The sequence below is a fragment of the Miniopterus natalensis genome, chromosome 1 (assembly GCF_054644295.1).
Source record: "Miniopterus natalensis isolate mMinNat1 chromosome 1, mMinNat1.hap1, whole genome shotgun sequence".
NCBI lineage: Eukaryota > Metazoa > Chordata > Mammalia > Chiroptera > Miniopteridae > Miniopterus > Miniopterus natalensis.
Window position 1 is genome coordinate 47,425,515 of NC_142081.1, and position 18,224 is coordinate 47,443,738.

Genomic DNA, 18,224 nt, shown 5'->3' on the forward strand with positions numbered 1-18,224 from the left:
TCCAAAAGTCCATCAACAATAATCAATTATCGAGAAATACTTATAAAATTAAATATACAATGAGAAATATAGCAATATATTTAGCAATGAGAAAGAACAGGTTACTGCTCCATACAAATCTATGGATGAATTTCAGACATAATATTGAATGGGGAAAAAAAAGCCAGACACAAAAGGGTATGTACTATTTGAATATGATTCTTTTTTTTTTTTTAATATATCTTTATTGATTTCAGAGAGAAAAAAGGAGAGGGAGAGATAGAAACATCAATGATGAGAGAGTCATTGAACGAGCCCGCAACCAGGGCATGTGCCCTGACCGGGAATAGAACTCCTATCGCCTGGATCCTAGGTCGATGCTCAACCGCTGAGCCACGCCCAGCCGGGCTATGATTCTATTTTTCATGAAGTTCAAGAGCAGTCAAAACTCACCTATGGTGATAGACACAACATGGTGGTTATCTTTACTGAGGAATATAACTGGGAGGAAGCACAAAGAAACTTCTGAAAGATTCTGTACACTTATGATTTCTTCACCTTTCTACCTAAAAAAACACACACACATAGAAAAACTTGGTTTGTCCAGCAGCTCTAACAACTTACTAGCTGTATGGCCTTGGGCAAATTTCTTAACCTCTTTAAGCTTCTATTTCTACATCTTTAAATGGGGATAAAAAACAAAAACGTCAGCGACTTGATGGGAATGTGATAAGAATTAAATTAGGCAATGCAAGTGTTTACTACAATGCCCAGTACCAGGTAAAAGCACAATACATAACAACAGTAGCGGGAAGCGGGGACATCTCCCAAGGTCTCCCTAGGTGCCAGGCTGTGCTCTAAGCTTGAAGCTCTTAATCTTTGATACCATCTCTCCCCATTCCTGTTCTTATCATCACTCAAGGCCAGAAGGCCAGCTGTGACCTGGACATTCACAAGTCTGTGTAGAACACCAACCACAGCATTTATTTCAAGGACAAGGGTGAATCACTAGTTTTGTTGCTGCTGAGGTTTCAAAGAAAGGAAACTGGCAGGAGTCACGCATCAGGATTAATCACAGACTATTGAAAAGAAAAATGATTTCAGCTTCTGAAAGCAGTAGCTGCTTTTGCTCCAAGAGGAGAAAGAATATTTTATTCTCGTGGAATAATTCACTTTAAATTGAGGAGTCATTTGGGAACTGAAAGAGCTCATCTTTCTTCCCTAAGGAAAGAGAAGAGACAAGAAACTCTCTGTTAAAAGTTTTTCATGTTGACTAGCTAAATTTACTGCCCTTTAATGTATTTCGGATTTACATCTCAAATAAATTTTAAAGTACATGCTTGCTGGGTGATTTAAAATGTTGGTCATGAAGCTAGAACTCAGATTACATAAGATTATTTTAGTTAAATTACATACTATACACACTGATAGAAGAGTCTCCAATTTACAATATTAACCTGTAGATTTAGGAATGACTCATGTCTTACAAATTTTTCTTCAATTAAGTTTTAATTTGCTTTCAACTAAGGAAAGATAGACTGCCAGGACTTTAACACAGACCCACCACTTACTAGCTGTTATCACTCTGGGCAAGTTACTTAATTTCTCTATGCCTCAGTTTCCTCAGCTGTAAATTGGGATAATAATTGGGTTTTCATAAAGACTGAATTAATAAATATTAGGTGCTTAAAATAGTATCAAGTACTATTGAGTGCTATATTAGTGCTATTATTAAGTTTATATTTTCCAATGTAGATGCAGAATCTAAAATTACAGTATTTAATCACATATTTTACAGATATAGAATAGACTGTTTAAAAACCAGAGGATGTGTACTAAGATTACGTCAAGTGAACACAAATATTTAGTTTTATAGGTATACACATACACACAAGCTCTCCCTCCCTCCCTGTCTCTCTGTCTCTAATCTCTCTCTCGTAATTTAAATCACTCTGAAACATAATGTATCAATGACCCACTAAGGATCCATTTTTAAAACGCACAGTGAAAAGCTATATTCAGTTTTTGTATTTCAAAAACCTGCTGGAACCTTTCCCCCGCACAGCTGAGCCGCAAAGTGGATGTTCAAACATGGACTCCTTTCAACCTGTAGGGGAGGCGGCCTACTAAAATTTTATACTTTCCTCCAATTGTGACAGCAAAAAGCTTTTCATTTTGTTCCAAAGGAAATGATCTTACCATTAGCTCAACGATATCATCATTGTCTGAATACAGTGGGCATCCGGTAGCCATTACAGAAGGAATAAATGCTAAAACCCAAGGGTATGAAAGTTAAAAGCAACTCAATGGAAATGTCAGTTACAACATTCCTTCTTTGATCTACAAGAATCAAACTCAGAAAGAGAGAACCCTCGGGCAAAGGAATTATGAAGAGTATCAGCGTAAGAGTAGCACCCTACTTCCCCTTCTCCCACCCTTTCTAATAAAAGGGTGCTTTACTACTCACATGCCTTTGCTTCTCTATGTGGAAGAGAATTATGTTTGAAAATACTACTACATAGAATTCTTTCATTCCACCAATAGGCACGTTCAGACTTTTCTACCAACACTGGCCAAAAATCAGATCAAAAATCCCACCCACTATTGTAAACTGTGGTTCTCCCTATTATCAGAGCAATTTTCTGATTAGTCCAGGTATCAAAGAACCTTATTTCGCTTAAAAAAAAAAAAATTTGCTGCTCATTCTATCCTTAACAGACTTTAGGACTTCCAGATACCTCTCCTTTGAAATGACATATACAAACACAGCTCACACACAGAGGTGGCTCCTGTCTTTGCTTTTACCCTTAGTTGTAAGAACCTCAATCAGCTCTATGACCCAGGCCTTGGCACAGTAGCCTGCAGTGTGAGATGGATGATGAATAGAAAGCTGCACACTAGACTGATTCCTAGCAATGAATTAGATTCTGGAAGCTCAAGGAAAAGGGAGGAAACAGCAGCCATATTTTACTTGCAACATAAGTTTCCAGCAGAATCTACTTTCTTGCTGACTTGAGCTGTTTGGTTGGGTTTGGGCACTTCATAAAGTTGCTTTGGATCTTGATGGAAACAGCCATTCATTCCTCAAATGTGTATTTGACTCCACTGTGTGTAAAACACTGTGCCGTGTACCAAGGCAGATAGAAAATTACCTTATTCCACTCCTGGACTTTTTTCCCTCTAAAACTGCTCCTCAAGCTGACATCACACGGTCAAATGGCACGCCCATCCCCTCCCAACCACGTTTCTGAGAATGCACATACGGGGCCCAGTTTCCTCTCCTTAAGCCCCTGTACACACTAAGAAAATACCTATTGTTTTCTTTTTATTATAAAGGTAACACATACCGTGATTAGCATAAAATTCAAACAGTCAAGAAGGGCATGAAGTAAAAAACAAAATGTCCCTCCCAACCAAACCGCCAATCCCACAGCCCAAATAACCACATTTCTTGGGACATCTTCCAGAAATTTCTATTTGCAATCAAGAATTAAGGCATTTTTTAAACAAAAATGAGATCTCAGAATATATACTGATTTGTACTTTGCTTTAAAAAAAAGTCTATTTTTAAAATTTCTTTATCAATATTTACAGATTTGCCCAATTCTATGATATGCTGGTATTTTAATTTACTTACCCACTCCCAGTTGAGAGATATTTAGGTTATTTCCAGTATTTTGCTATTATAATGCTGCAATAAATACCTTTTTATGTGTGCCAGCACAGTTGTACAGGTATATTCGTAAGATAACTTCCTAACTATGGAAAGGCTGAGTTATGTACATCCTTAATTTTGAAAGATAATGCTGTCACCGACATCAGTGGCTGCTATAGCAACTGCCTGTTTCCCCTGGCCAGCAAAGCTCCAGGACAGTCCCCTCTTCCCAGTGACCATGTGCTCCAGGGAAGGCTGGGCCCCTATATAGGCCCAAGATTGATCTAAGCAAGCTACAGAAGCCAGATCTCCCCCAGCCAGTCATTGGTTTAGGTGTGGGCATAGGACCCATATTTGCCTGAAGGGCATGAAAGTTCTGCAGGGGACTCCCAATAAAGGTTTCTCTGCCTGCCTCTTTTCCTGCCTCTGGACATCACTGTGAGTGAGGATATGGGCTGGAGAAGCTACAGCCACATTGGAACCAAGAGACAAGCTTGAGCACTAATGTCAAACATTGAGCCTGGCAAAGAGGAAAGGGGAAATGCACGTGGTCTTCCATTAATGAACCCTGAAACTGTCCTACCTTTGGACTTCTGATTTACATGAGATAATAAATGTCCTTACTATTTAAACCACTTTTGACTGAGCATTGTTTACCTGTAGGTGAAACAGTCCCACCGCCAAGCTGCTCTCCAAAAAGAAGCCTGCTGGATGTATAATCCCCCCAAAGCATGTGAGAGTGTCCGCCGCCTCCCTCACACCCTCGGCCTCACAGGTTTTAGTCTCCAGCTACTCTCAGTGCATTTCTACGTAACGGCCAGAGCCTTCTCTTCCTCGGAATCTAGGAGCACTTCACTAAAAAAAAAGACACACACTGCAGCAAGTTCCACTCTGCTCCTCCTGAGACATCACACTGGGGCCCAAGGCTCACCGGCTCCTTCAAGAAAAGAGGCACCAAAAAAAAAAAAAAGAAAGAAAACAGGCACCATCGTCAGAGGGCCAGGATACACTGTGATGCCTCCAGTCACCATTCTGCCTGGGCCGAGACACGGACATGTGGAAAAGCAAGACTAGACTGGGAACTGGATAACCTAGTTTGGATCTGAAGAGAAGTCACCTAACTTCCCAAGGCCTGTTTCTTCAGCTATAATAGGAGAGCTCTGGAAACTAAGGCCCACGGTCCTTACAAAGATGGGGACAGGGTGCACGATGGCCCTGATGATAAACTGGGATTTAGACTGACTTCCCAAAGACCCATGCTAAGAAGTGACCGTGTGAAGGGTAAGCCAAGCCCCTGGCCTCCCTGGATACTTTGGCTTGCTTTGTTCTCTTTGCTCTCTCTCTACCTGTCACTCTCCTGCCACCACAGGGGGCAGCAGGTCAGGTCACGACTGCTAACCAGCAGAGAACCCAGCCCACCACTCTGCTCCTCCCACTGATGAATGGAAGCCCCAGGACCACCATCACAGTGAATGAATAAGGAGGACGTTCAGCCAGCCAAGAGTCAGAGCGTGGCAGGCCAGTTTATAGTCCTACCGAGGTCTAGGCTGGTACCAGATGGCCTAGGTTTAGCAGCTCCCAAAAGGCTGGTTTGGCCCATACTTCCCTCTTTTCTCTCATTTATTTTCTATCACTGTGGTAGACTGAAGCACTGTTCCCAGGGCCTCACTCCCCTATAATGGGGTCATATGTCCACCTTCTTTGCCATGTGACTTTACAGTACCTTCCACTAGGCTGGCCTGAGTATACTTCCCCACCTCACGGATATTGAGGTTGGCCATGTGATCCGTGCTGGCTAATGGAATGTCTGCAGAAGTGACAGTATAGTAGTTATGAGCCAAAGCCTTAAGAGGCTCTGCCCTTTCATGCCACTGTGATCTGCCACCAGATGAGCATGCCCTAGGTAACTACTGTCCCTTCAGCCTGGGCCCCAGGATAAGCTGGTGGGGAACAGGCCTGAAGCCCAACAGGGCCTGTAGTTCAGCCTGGCCCAGCCTAAGTCAACCTAACCATGCTCAACCAACAGATGAGCAAGTAGGAAAATAAATGTTTGTGGTTGTTAAGCAATGAGATCTGGGATTGTTTTTCCCCCAGCAATATTATGCAGCAAAAAATAATACAAACATTGTAAGAGCAAATATAAAGGTAATTTTGCCTGGCACGTAATAGGCATGCAATAATAAAATATTCATGCTTATTATAAAACTATCGTAATCCATTAATCGATGAAACACGTACAGAGCATTCCTACATCAGACACCATGCTGGGCCCACAGCGAGCTAAGCAAAATGAAAACTACAAAGGCAACTAACTCCTGCATGTGTCTTTTGACTCTAGCAAAACTCCATACTTCCTAAATCTTACTGGGGAAGAGGGATCCATGTGGAAAAAGCTTCCATTCATTTCATTTATTCATTCATTTATTGTCCTGGGTCAAATCACAGAAGGGATGAAATTCAGCATCTTTGAGTGTAAGTGATCTGATTCTTATATGTACTGATGGTGGAATCTACTCCCTTCTACAAATGTACTATTTACTTAAAAGACAGTTAGGAACTAGAAGTTATTTTTTAAGAAGACAGAAAGAACTTTTAATTCAGAAGATGGGTTTTGGCCACATGACTTCTTACACTAACCCCGCATAGAGAGTTGAGGGAGACTCGTACACTTAATGACCTTTGGCATGAAGTCTTCGCAAAGGTCTCTGGAAGTCTAAATAAATTATATCCATGGGCCTGCCCTTCCCACATTTATTTTCTCCCGCAGAGAACATTAACAGATTCATCAAACATGACTTCTCCATCTGCGTGTCATGTATTTTTAAGGGTCCAGTGACATCACCCTTTCCCAAGCCTGCGGGGAACGGAGGTGAGCTAGCTCTGAAAACATGGAGCATTTCTAACGATTCTAGCTGGGAATTCACACAAGTGAAGTGTCAGAATAATAATAAGACACACATATACACTTTCCCAAGCAGACACTGTTCTAAGCACTTTAGACATATGAACTCACATAACATGAGACAACATGATCTGGGTAACTGCTGCCCTGTTAGGAGGCCAAGACTTGGACAGGGTAACAGCCAGGCCCATCAGCCTCTCTGTAAATCCCAACCTTGCCAGTGACTCTGGGCTTCCTTCCCCGCCCTCCTGTCCTCGAAGCGCAATAAGGATTCCCAGGAAAGCAGCACAAAGGAAGGCCATCCTGGAACACCCTTTATTTCAAGACAGCTTTTCTACAATAAATGCTGAAGCTTCCTTCAGTAAGCCCCATTAAGCTGCCAACATCCTGCTTCCTCTTGGTGGGGCCTACTCTTGTCTCTAAAATCAGAGCAAAAAGTAGAGCTCCCTTACCTATTAGGGCCCTCAGCCTCCTGAACACAAGAAAGTCCCAAATCCTGGCTGAAAGCTCAGGCCCCACCCTGCAGAAGGACCCAGACTCTCAGAAGCACCAAGCTGCTCTCCTAAATGCTTTAATCTGTTCTTACTGAAGCCCCCACCCTGCTACTAAGATCAGAATGGGGGTGCTGGTGGGGGGTGGGGAGCACATCACCTCTTTCAGTCTAGTCTCTCTCTAAACAGCTAGTTTTACATCTCTACGGCGCTTTAGGCCTCTCTGAATCTTCTGCCAGGGGTGGCTGGGGAGTGGGTGGGGGGGGAAGGATAGAGTCAAGATTGTCTGGGTCAATGACAAGCTACAAATCTGGCCCAGGCCTCCACCTGGAAATCTAAAGCAAAGCATCTTATTAAAGTCACAGGTTAAGGATCACTCACTCCACAGCTCCTCATTTAGAAGCCCACAGTGGCGTTAAATGTAAACACTTCCCAAGAATGCTTTAAAACAGAGGGAGGTTTTTATTAAACGACTTAATTGAGGGCCACTTCTCATTGTGGAAAGCTTTTAAACAGAGAAGTAAGAGGGGCCTGGTGGGTGTTCTCCCGACACTTGTTTTTAAAACCTGCCACGCTGTCCCGGGGAAATGAACCACAACTCAAGGCCGCTGCATGTGATCCTGCTGCTAATTCTTCAGCAGAAACAAAATACCTAATAAGACCTACTCCCAGGGCACCAAGAACCTGGTGTGAGAGCTTCGTTCCAATATTCTTTTCAAGGGTCATTAGAATCACTGGATGGGAAAAGTGGAAAAAATAAGGCTGGCCAAAAAGCACCAAAATAAATGAAGGCATTTTAAAACCTGAAAACAAGACGTAACCTGGGAGAACAGGCCAAATGAAACTGAGGCTTGGGTTGCTGTACACACACACCAGGTACAAATGAATGGTGCTGACACCTGCTATAATGCAGAGGCGAATCTGGAAAACATTATACTAAGTGAAAGAAGCCATACAAAAAGGGCAACATATTGGGTGATTCCATTTTATATGAAATATCCAGAACAGTCCATTCCACAGAGACAGAAAGTAGACTAGTGGTTGCCGGGGCCCGGGAAGGAGGAATGTGAAGTGGCTGTTTAATAGGTACAGCATTTCCCTCGGGGTGATGAAACGTTTTGGAATTTGATAGTGGTGATGGTTGTACAATGCTGTGAATGTACTTAATATCACTGAACTGAACACTTGACATTGGTTAAACTGATCAACTTTATGTCGTCTATAACCACAATTTAAAAAAATGATACCAGGAACTCCAGAAAAATCCTTCATCAGCCCCTAACCCAGGAGCAATCCCTTCCTCACCTGAGTAAAAATATACCTGCTATAGGCCAAAGTAATAAATAATATTATCTTCGATTGTGATTAGTGTACTTCTCAAGGGCACATCACTTCCCCCATACCTGTCCTCAGGTAGGTGGTATTGTTACCATTAGCGTCATCCTACAGATGAGAAAACCAAGGTGTCAGGAGGTCAAGGAGCTTGCCCCGGGACACACAGAAAAGGGAAAAGCCGAAGAATGAACCGGAGGCAGGGTGGCCAGGTAGCTGTACCCACGCTGCCTCTGAGTCACACACACTGCTACAGGAACATTTTCCAGGCCAGTTTACCACTCTGCCCATAACACGGATCCTCTGGCTGTTGAGCACTGATCCTTCTTTAGTGGCATTCAGTGCATGGCCACTTATAAGTGGGCTTCTCTAAAAAACACATTCGAAAGGCACACCTTGGGAATCATACTACACCTTCACATGTGTAGAGCTATATCCTCACGAATACACAGTTAATTTCCCGTGTGCAGCTTTATTGGATTTAGTCCTGGGGAACAACATGGTGAGATAGGAGGGTGATGCGAATACTTGTCCTTTTATCAGAGAAAAGCAGGCTTCCCAGTCTGTAACAGCCTCAGGCTTCTACTCCAGGGCCCCACTCTACTGTCAGCCTTAAGAGCCAGGTTTAACTACCCCCAGATGTTAAGGGATTTCTTTAGCATCCAAGTTATTTATATGTAAATTACATGTATTATTTATATGTAAATAGATGCAAGCAATTACAAATGAAGTTAAGGGGTACTCCACGGAGAGAAAAGTAGCTCTTCCCCTAGTCAGGGGCACCTGTGGGGTAAACCAGAAGCATCAATAAAAAGTTAAATTCCTTCCCCCCCACCCCCCCACCCCCAACCCTACTTAAGAAAGGAGGGCCCTTTGTCACTGACCAACAGCTCCATTAGATGAAAGACTTTAAAAACAACCAGCACTGTTCCAGGTCTCACCTACCCAGGGCCCTCAGCCTTGGTACACTGACATCCAGGGCTAGACTGTTTGTTGTGGGGCTGCCCTGTGCACTGTAAGAGGCTTCCCTGGCCTCCACCAACTAGATGCCAGTAGCCACCACTACCCTCAGTCATGACAACCAAGAATGTCTCCAGATAGCTCTGGCCAGTGTGGCTCCGTGGTTAGAGCATCAGCCCAAAGGGTTGCAGGTTCGATTCCCAGACAAGGGCACATACCTGGGTTGCAGGTTCGACTGGGAGCGCGCAGAAGGGAACCAATCAATGTGTCTCTCTCACATCAGTGTTTCTCTCTCTTTCTCTCTCTCTCTCCCTCCATCCCTCCCTTCCACTCTCTCTAAAAAAAACAATGGAAAAAAATATCCTTTGATGAGGATTAACCAAAAAAATAAATAAAATAAAATAAAATAAAATAAAAAATAATGTCTCCGGATACTGCCAAGGCCCCCAATGGGTCTGCCATTTGAGAGCCGCTATACTATGTCAGAGATGTGGCCCCAATAACTCTATGAGGTAAGCACTACATCCCCATTTTACAGATGAGGAAACAAACCCCAAATGAAAGAAGAACCTACCCAAAATCACTGCACTCTAGTGGTTGGCAAGTGTGGCTTCCAATCCAAGCAGGTGAGACCCCCAACACCCTGACCCCACAGTGCGCAGAAGGAATGAGAGCATGAGAGAGAGAACTACTAGTTTCTACCAGCTCGCCTACTTCACTGTTAAACAGCGCCTGACCCTAGGAAAATGGGTGGCGGGTGCTTCAACCCTCCAATGTTTGGTCCTTAACTCTAAAGAAAGCATTCCCTGCTGGCTCTGCTGGCCAGAACAGTCAGACAATGCCTGGCAGTCGGAAAGGATATTCCTGTACTCACAATAATCTGCAGACTGGGGGTCGGCATGCCCTTCACAAAATAAACGCTTTAAACACAAACACACGTTGGCCATGAGAACTTGAAATACACTCTCAAAAACATGCTTTTATCAAGAATACTCTCAGACTGTTTTTGTGAAACATTCCCTCCACACTGTCACCCTTCTTAGCACTTGTCTGTTTTTCTGTTTAGAAATCACTGTGGCTGCCAGAGAGAGACAGACAGACAAAATACAAGGATGTCAGCCCGGCCAGGCGTGGCTCAGCGGTTGAGCGTCGACCTAGGATCCAGGTGATCAGGGTTCGATTCCCAGTCAGGGCACATGCCCGGGTTGTGAGCTGTAGCCGATCAAGGACTCTCTCATCATTGATGTTTCTCTCTCTCCTTTCCTCTCTCTGAAATCAATGAAGATATATTTAAAAGAAAAAAAAAAAAAAATACAAGGATGTCAAGTTTCAAAAGTCCGGCTGACTTCCATCCTTCCTTCCTTCCACAAAACGTTGTTGAGCACCTATCTTCTGCTAGACACCGGGATACAAGGCCAGTGGAGAGCTCTGTGCTCTTTCTAGGTTTACAGATGTATAGCAAAGGGCACGGATGGGGTTCTAATTGCTGAGACAAAGGCACAAAGGCACAGACAGGCAGTCAACAATCTGTGGAAGAAATGAATGAGTGAAAAAGAATGAAGACCAATGCAGCGGCAGAGGTCTGGGTGTAAGGAGGCCAGCTACGTCCTTAACAGCAAAGCTCAGGGCCAGACAAGTTTGAACCCTGGACCCTACCACTTGGTAGCTGCACAACTTTGACAAGTTACTCAATTTCTCATGGCCTTGTTTCCCTCACCTGTAAAATGGGTTCATGACAGTACCTATCCCATAGAGTTGCTAAGTTAAAAGCTCTCAGCAGGGCTGGTAAGTATCCTAGGATTTGCGACCCTCTCTCCTTTGTACCATCCAGCTGCCTCATACCCAGCAAGTTGGACTCATCATAAGGACCCAGATCTGTAGTGTCAAGTGGTCATGCCCTGAGCAGACCAGACACGAAGAACCCAGTAAGCAGTGGCTTTAATCCCCTCCCCTCCCACCCCCACACACCCCTCTATTTCCTCTCTCCCACCCTATGCCCCACCCCACCCACCTACCCTTCCCCCTACCCGCCATAAAAAAAATAAAAAAGCTAGCAGGTGGCCCAGGGCAGTACAGAGCTGAGCTGATCTGGCTACAACTGGAACAAAGGTGCTCAAGCCCCAAAGCTGAAACTCACAAGTAAAAGAAATCTTAAGTTTGGTAAACTCCACCCTGCAGTCCCTTTGCAAACTATTCTCTCTGTTATCTCTCCCTTCATTCTTTCTCTATCAGTTCCTCCCCAACTCCTAAAGCTCTCACTGTAATCTCCAGTCTCAGTAAACTTTCCAGGTTTTTGATATTTGATTAGGGCAAGGAGAGAAGCTGATCAACTTTTCAGCTGCTTCTGTGTAATGCCGAGTAAGTCACTGTTTTCAATAGGGAGAATAAAACTCAGGGGCAAACATGGTGATGCATCAAATATTTTTTTTTAAAAAACTATCAACACAGCTCCAAGGAAGCTCAACGATATAGATTAGTTCACAAGATATACCAGGACCTCTTCGTGACTTCAAAACTGGGTCACTTCTTTTTCCTTTGCAATAAAATCAAGAGGGCAGCCCTTTAGAGTCTGAAACTCTGAGCTGGAATTCCCAAACTCCCACTTAGCATGGACTGGAACCGCACCAGGGTCCCCACCTGGAAAGCAGGACTAACACCACTGCCCTGTTGCAGGGTCACAGGATCCCCGGGAGGAGTCATGGGCGCAGTAGGTCCTCCTCCCTGAATGGACTACAAATTTTCAAAGGAAAACAGAGTGCCTGTTTCAAATGCTTCAAAATACAAGGATAGCAAGCTAGGGGAAGTCAGGTGTAAAAAACAAGAAAATTATTGAAGTCAAAACTAGAAAATCTTGGTCATCTTGCCTCAATCCTCTAGCAAAAAGATAAGCCACAGTGAAGGATTATTAATAATAAAGGGCCTTCATAAACCGAAAAAAAACAAACTACAAAGCCACAGCCTGAACCATTATGGACTCAACCTGAGGCAAGCAGAGATCTCTGTGACTGGCCAGCTGGGACTAAACTCCACCCTATAAACAAAGAGACTGACAGAAACAGTCCACAGTCAGGGCAAGGGCCCTGCGCTCTAATCCCAAACACTCCAACTCCATGACGACCCTCCCGGAGCTGATCCTCTTCAGGTAGAGCTGTAGCCCATCGTAGAATGAACACGCACTCAGTAACCCTGTCTTAAACTCATCTTGACTAATTACAGCCCCATTCGGCCTCTAAGCCCTTCCTACCTGTAATTTTAAGAGCTTGAGGTAATTACTATGCAGCACAGTTTTGTTTTTGTCCCAAGTACCCCATAAATAGGAACTGAGCTTGCACAGCTTGGTTTTGCTCCACAGTGTTCAACACTGAATTTCATTTTTAATCACCTACCCAACAACCAATTACCTACAGAAATTTAGAGGTTTGCAGAGCTTGATGAAATATGGAGATAACGTCTCTCTAACCTGGGACTTGGGAACTGTTCAGAGCCTTTCTAAGCAGCCTACTCTATGCTCTCTATTTAAAAAAAAGAAAAAGAAAAGTAGGATTTCATAAAATTTCCCTTGGGATGACAAGCCCACAGGAATCTTCAGGCCAATGTTACGCATCCTCAAGTAGAGGAAAACAGTCAGTCAGTCCAGAACTAAAGCACTGAAAATCCCATGTCTTAATCAGCTCTGCTTAAGAGGAAAGAGGGGCAGTGGAAAGAACTCAGTTTTTCATTCAGACAGACCCAAGGATTCTCCTCCCTCAACTCTGCCACTTCTGAGCACTGTGAGCTGCCATAAGATCCAGCTCGTCTCTGGGTCTCAGTTTCCTCATCTATAAAGTGAGGCCACTGCCATTTGCCTCTCAAGAGGACACGGGGAACGGGGCCAGAGAAAGGAAGACAGGTGCTGAGCATACTACCTGGCACCTGGAAGGCAGTCAATAAACAAATGGCAACGACTCTTCTAACCCTGGGGTTATTAGCCCTAAGGGTCAGCTATTTGGAAACCACCTTCCCAAGGGAAAAACAGTGTGAAGTCCAGTGTGAAGCCTGTCCGAGGAACCTGAGCTGAAGTGACAACCGTGGGCAGAGAATGCATGTCCACGCACCGGATGGAGTCAGAGACATGAAGCAACCCACCTGCTCGGAAACCACTGCTGCTGCTCTAACGTGGTGGTTTGTCCTCTCCTCCTCATCATTTAAAACTTGGTGGAGGGACCTAATAAAATAAATTCTAATTTGAACCGGAGTGAAGCTTCTCTTGTACCGATGAACTGAGTGGGATCTATCCAGTGAGGCTGGCCAGGGGCCACCCAGCTACCGGCACAGTTCTCTGCGCTCATCTTGATTCTAAGGGTTCCCAGTTTACCATAACCCACCCACCTTAACCAGCTTACCATAACCCACCCACCTTAACCAGCTTACCATAACCCACCCACCCACAAGCTCTGGAAATCAGGGGCTGCGCCCTGCTCACCAAGGAGTCCCAAGGAATACAGAGCCTTGCCAGAAGTGGGGACTTTGCAAGAATTTGCTAAATGAGTGAATAAAGAAATGAAACAATAAAAACTTGGTGTGACTTTAAAATGCAGCACTCTCTCTCCCAGGGACAGTGGTTTTGGGGGGGGGGGGGGGAGAACATGCAGCACATGAAGAAAGAAGTGGGTGATCTGGGGTGTTTGACTGAAAACTCCAGCGAGCTTGCTGTTCCCATCAAATCCCCCCTTTTTTTCCTTTTCCATTTTAAGGATTTTCATGTTACAACTTGTTTCTCGACAACAGCAACGTCACATGACAGAATAAAGTAAGCACTTGGTCATTCAGGGAAAATTACTCAATTTTCAATTGCCCTTGAACTTTGTTTTTCTCCTGTGATGCCAACCTCTCAGCCATTCCAGTGCCCTTTAGTGCCGGGGTCAGAGGAGGAAAGGAAAGAAAAGCACTGTAACCGTTGCATTATTTTTTATAAAGGTCAGTAGCATCTCTTAAATAAATGACCTTCACTGGGAAAGGGAGTTAAGGAGGCCATTAAATTTCTTGAACCACCCATTGGTACAACAAATTAACTGTCCCTACTTGAAGGGGAAAAAAAGAAGCCGATGGGACATCTACTATCACGAATCCGAGGTCACCCTTCTGAGTGGTGTATCCCCTTCTCTCCATGAAGAAGTGTCACTCACTCTCTCTTCTTATTTCTGTTCACTTACATCCTTCTAATCACTTTACAAGATTGGAGCTGCTACCCCGAAGTGAGAAATGTTCCAATCCATCTTTTTAGGTCCATATTTACATACATTTTTTCTTTCTTTTTTTCCAAAATGTACTATTATATTCACAGTGTAACTACTGCTGTTCAGGTGCAACTTTTCAGACACCAAAAGTTCAACAGCATCCTCAAATAAACATTTCCCCCCAAATGGAGACAAGATTAGCAAGTTAATAAACTATTCAATAGCATGGTTTCATTTTGTCCTCCTGGTTAAAAAAAAAAAAGGAAAACACTTTCCATATGGTCTTGTTCCCCAAAGGTTGAAGATTCGGGTCAGGGGCCACCCTGTGAGACCATATAACCTCCACATAACCTCCATTCTCCAGCCAAGCCAATTAAGAGGGCTCCTCCAGTGGCCCCACTCCCAGCAACTGGATACAGCCACAGGAGCAGGGCATGGTAGCAGAAACTGGGGAAAAGAGAAAAACCAACTGGGGCAAAACACTACAGTTTTTTATTTTTCAAAATGAATATTCTTTTGACTCATGTTAGGAACTAGAAATGAACATAAATGTTCCTCCCCCTCTGGTGGGCATTCTGTTGAAAGTGTATCACCCCACTTACTAATAAAAATACAGTTCAGAGGGCCAGCACCGAAGAAAAAAATTAAGTCCACTGGTTTGTGGTCAGATGGCAACATCCAGGTGGCAATCTAATACAAACATTATACTTAGGTACCACAGTAAATTAACTAAGATCCCAGGAGACTGTCACAATAATATCACTGACACTGAAAACACACTTTCTTAATAAAATACATATATGTGTATATATATGCATAGGCTCAATTTTTTCTTAGTCTTATTTCCCTATCATTTTTAAGATCATCTGACAAGTGGCTAAAGTCTCACCTCGGATGTGCCATACTACTGTAAGGCACTAATTCCAAAACTCAAATTATTCTATGGATAAGAAATATACACTGTTACATCTGCTGGGCGTGATCACACACTGGGAATAAAACTTAACCACAAATGACGCACATTAACACACTATCAACCTTAGGAATCTTGTTAGCTTGCTTTCTTGAAGGAAAATTCCCCATGTTTATGCAAAATCATTATCTGTGGCAGAGGATCTCCAAAAGCTGGATGCCTAAAGTATTTTTCCTCCTTTTTAATCTGAAATCCTTTCCAAATAGCACAAGTCTATTACTTGGTTTTCTCTGAATAAGACAACCCTGTATGATAATAACCTTGATCCTTGCAAGGACTTCATGGCTTCAATTCCTACACTCCCGCCTCCCAGGCAGAAAGTGCCCAGGCAATATTTACTGTAAACAGAGTAAGAGAAACAAAGGAAACTCCAGAAAAAAAGGCACCATCTGCAGTCTAAAGTTGGAAAGCACCAGCCACCAGGCTGTTCAGGTGGATTAGGGAGCCAAGAGCACCTGATCAGGCTGTGTTTTCAGTGAGCAAGTCTGAAGGAAGACTTCCCGAGATGAGTTCTGTACTGGGACTAAGCGCTAGTAGATCAGAAAGTGGCTGTGGGAGCAAGACCCAAAGCAGAGCTTCTCCAAAGCGGGGGCACATTACAATCACCTGGTTTTTCAAATTCCACTGCCCAGGCTGCACCGCAGCCCACCTATATCAGGATCTCCAGAGGTGCAACCTAGACATCAGTGGCTGTAAAAGCTCCCTAGGTGTGCAGCCAAGTTTGAGAACCAATGCCCCAAAGGAATCCCCAGCGTGTTTGAGCAGCCTCGGAGGGGTGCTGCTTCCTTGAGGTGAGGAGGTACACACATAGTAAATATACAAACTTTTTATTTTTTAACCCGGTATAACTAACTCCAACATGACAGCCAAGCACCTGTCTACAGGCCAAACAGTGATGCAACTTGGAAAAGTCCCCTGGAAAGTTAGGGTATGTGCTCTAAGTGAGGCGGGGGCGTTCTGGGTCTACCTGCCTGGAGCAGGAAGGCCGGGCTGAGGGGCGGCCACGAGCCCTTCCTTTTGAAGGGATGGTCTGGACGAGCACGCGGGGAAATTAAGTAAAACAGGGTGGGACAGGGACGGGATGCTCCGTTTGGGTCCCAGAGGAACCGCGGCTCCCTCGTAGCTGTCACTCGGGCCCGAGGGTCGAGGTAGGGGTGCGAAGGCTGCCAATCCCCCTTCCCTAAAGGGAGGTGCTGAGACCCTCCTCCCAGCCCCGCGCGGGCGCCCCGGCAATCCCCGCCATATGTCCCGCGGGTCTCCCGGCGGGGCGCTGCGGGCGGGCGCCAGGAGCGCACCTTCCAACCCGGGGACCCGCGCGCCCGGCGGCGGGCGCGGCGCGGGCTCGGAGGGCGGACGCGCGGCCGGAGCGCGGCGCACCTGGCGGAGCGCGCGCCTCTCCGGGTCCCGCCGCCCTTGGGGACATCTCGGCCTCCCGGGTCGGGGTCCGCGCACCCACCCGGCTCGGCTCCCGCGCCCGGCTCACTTACCGCCGCCGCCACCGGGTCCCGCTCCCGCCGCAGCCAGCAGAGCCCGGCCGAGTGCAGCGGCCGCGGCGCCACCGGGAGGCCTGGCCAGCCCCGGCCACGCCCCCTCCCCCCGCCGCCCGCCGCCCGCCCCCCGGGAGGAGGGGCAGGAGGCCGGGCTCGTGCCAGACGCGCCCGAGCGGCCGCCACCCTTGCGGCCCAAGCTGGGGTAGTACGGCCCCCCGACGACCCTTCTCCCGCAGGGCGCCCCACCCCACCCCCCGCCGCCCGCCCGGCCCTCCCTGGGCCGCTGCTTCCCCGCGCACCGCCACCCACCCCTCGGACAGGTCCCCCCAGGCACCCCTCCACCGCCCCTACTCTGGGTGGGCCCGACGCATCCTCCCTGCGCCCCCCGCCAGCACCTCTTCCCCCCGCCCCCGCCCCAGGCCTCACACTCCTCTCCAGCACCGCTTTGCCCTCACCCTTCCCGGGATCGGAATGTCCTCCACCTACCCCTCCCCGCCATCAGCGCGAGTTTTTCTCCTCCAAGCCTGCCTTTCCAAATTCCCCGTCTCCAGGAAGCCTTCCCTATTTCGCACCCCGCCCCCTCCTGTCCCACCCCACAGCCCCTGAGCCCAGTTTTTGCCTTACCCTTCCTTGCAGAAATTTTTCTCCCCAACTAGTCAGAAACCTAAGGCATAACTTTTCTTCTACCACAATCAAATCTACAAATATTTATTGAGCATCTACTATGTCTACACACTGGTGGAGAGACACAAAATTACAATCTAACAATAACCAATGCCTGTGCCTGTTAGGAAGGCAGGGAGGGAGGGGCCCAAGGGTTGTGGGAGCTGAGATTAGAAACCAGATTCCTGTTACCTGGTTTAGGCCCCGTCCAAAGGAAACCGCGGGATACCGCTGACCTGCTGTTACTGCCTGTGCATAAACGTTTTCTTTTCTTCCCTGAAAGGAGGAGCAGGATACCTCCCCCACCAGGGTGTGAAGATTGCCTGAAAAAAAAACACAACCATATGGAAATGTCGCACAACTCATACTTAATAAGTAAATGTTTGCTGACTTAGTGAATAAAATAGTCACTTGAAAATTCAATAATTTAAAATAGCAATAGAAAGACTTTTAAAAGTAATAGTGAAAGGAACAAAATATTTGCAAATCATATATCTGAAAAGGGATTAATATACAAAATATATAAAGAACTCAACTCAATGTCAAAAAAACAAACTCTCCTA

At 45.6% G+C, this 18,224-nt stretch overlaps 1 protein-coding gene across 1 annotated transcript in view; it reads right to left on the reverse strand.

Annotated features, from left to right (window-relative positions):
- CGNL1 (cingulin like 1) overlaps positions 1 to 17,066 on the reverse strand; it is a 136,179-nt gene extending 119,113 nt beyond the window's left edge. The window contains exon 1 of the mRNA XM_087821276.1: positions 16,996 to 17,066. The gene's annotated coding sequence lies outside the window, so the exon portion shown is untranslated. The remainder of the gene's footprint in view (positions 1 to 16,995) is intronic.
- Positions 17,067 to 18,224: the final 1,158 nt, after the last annotated feature.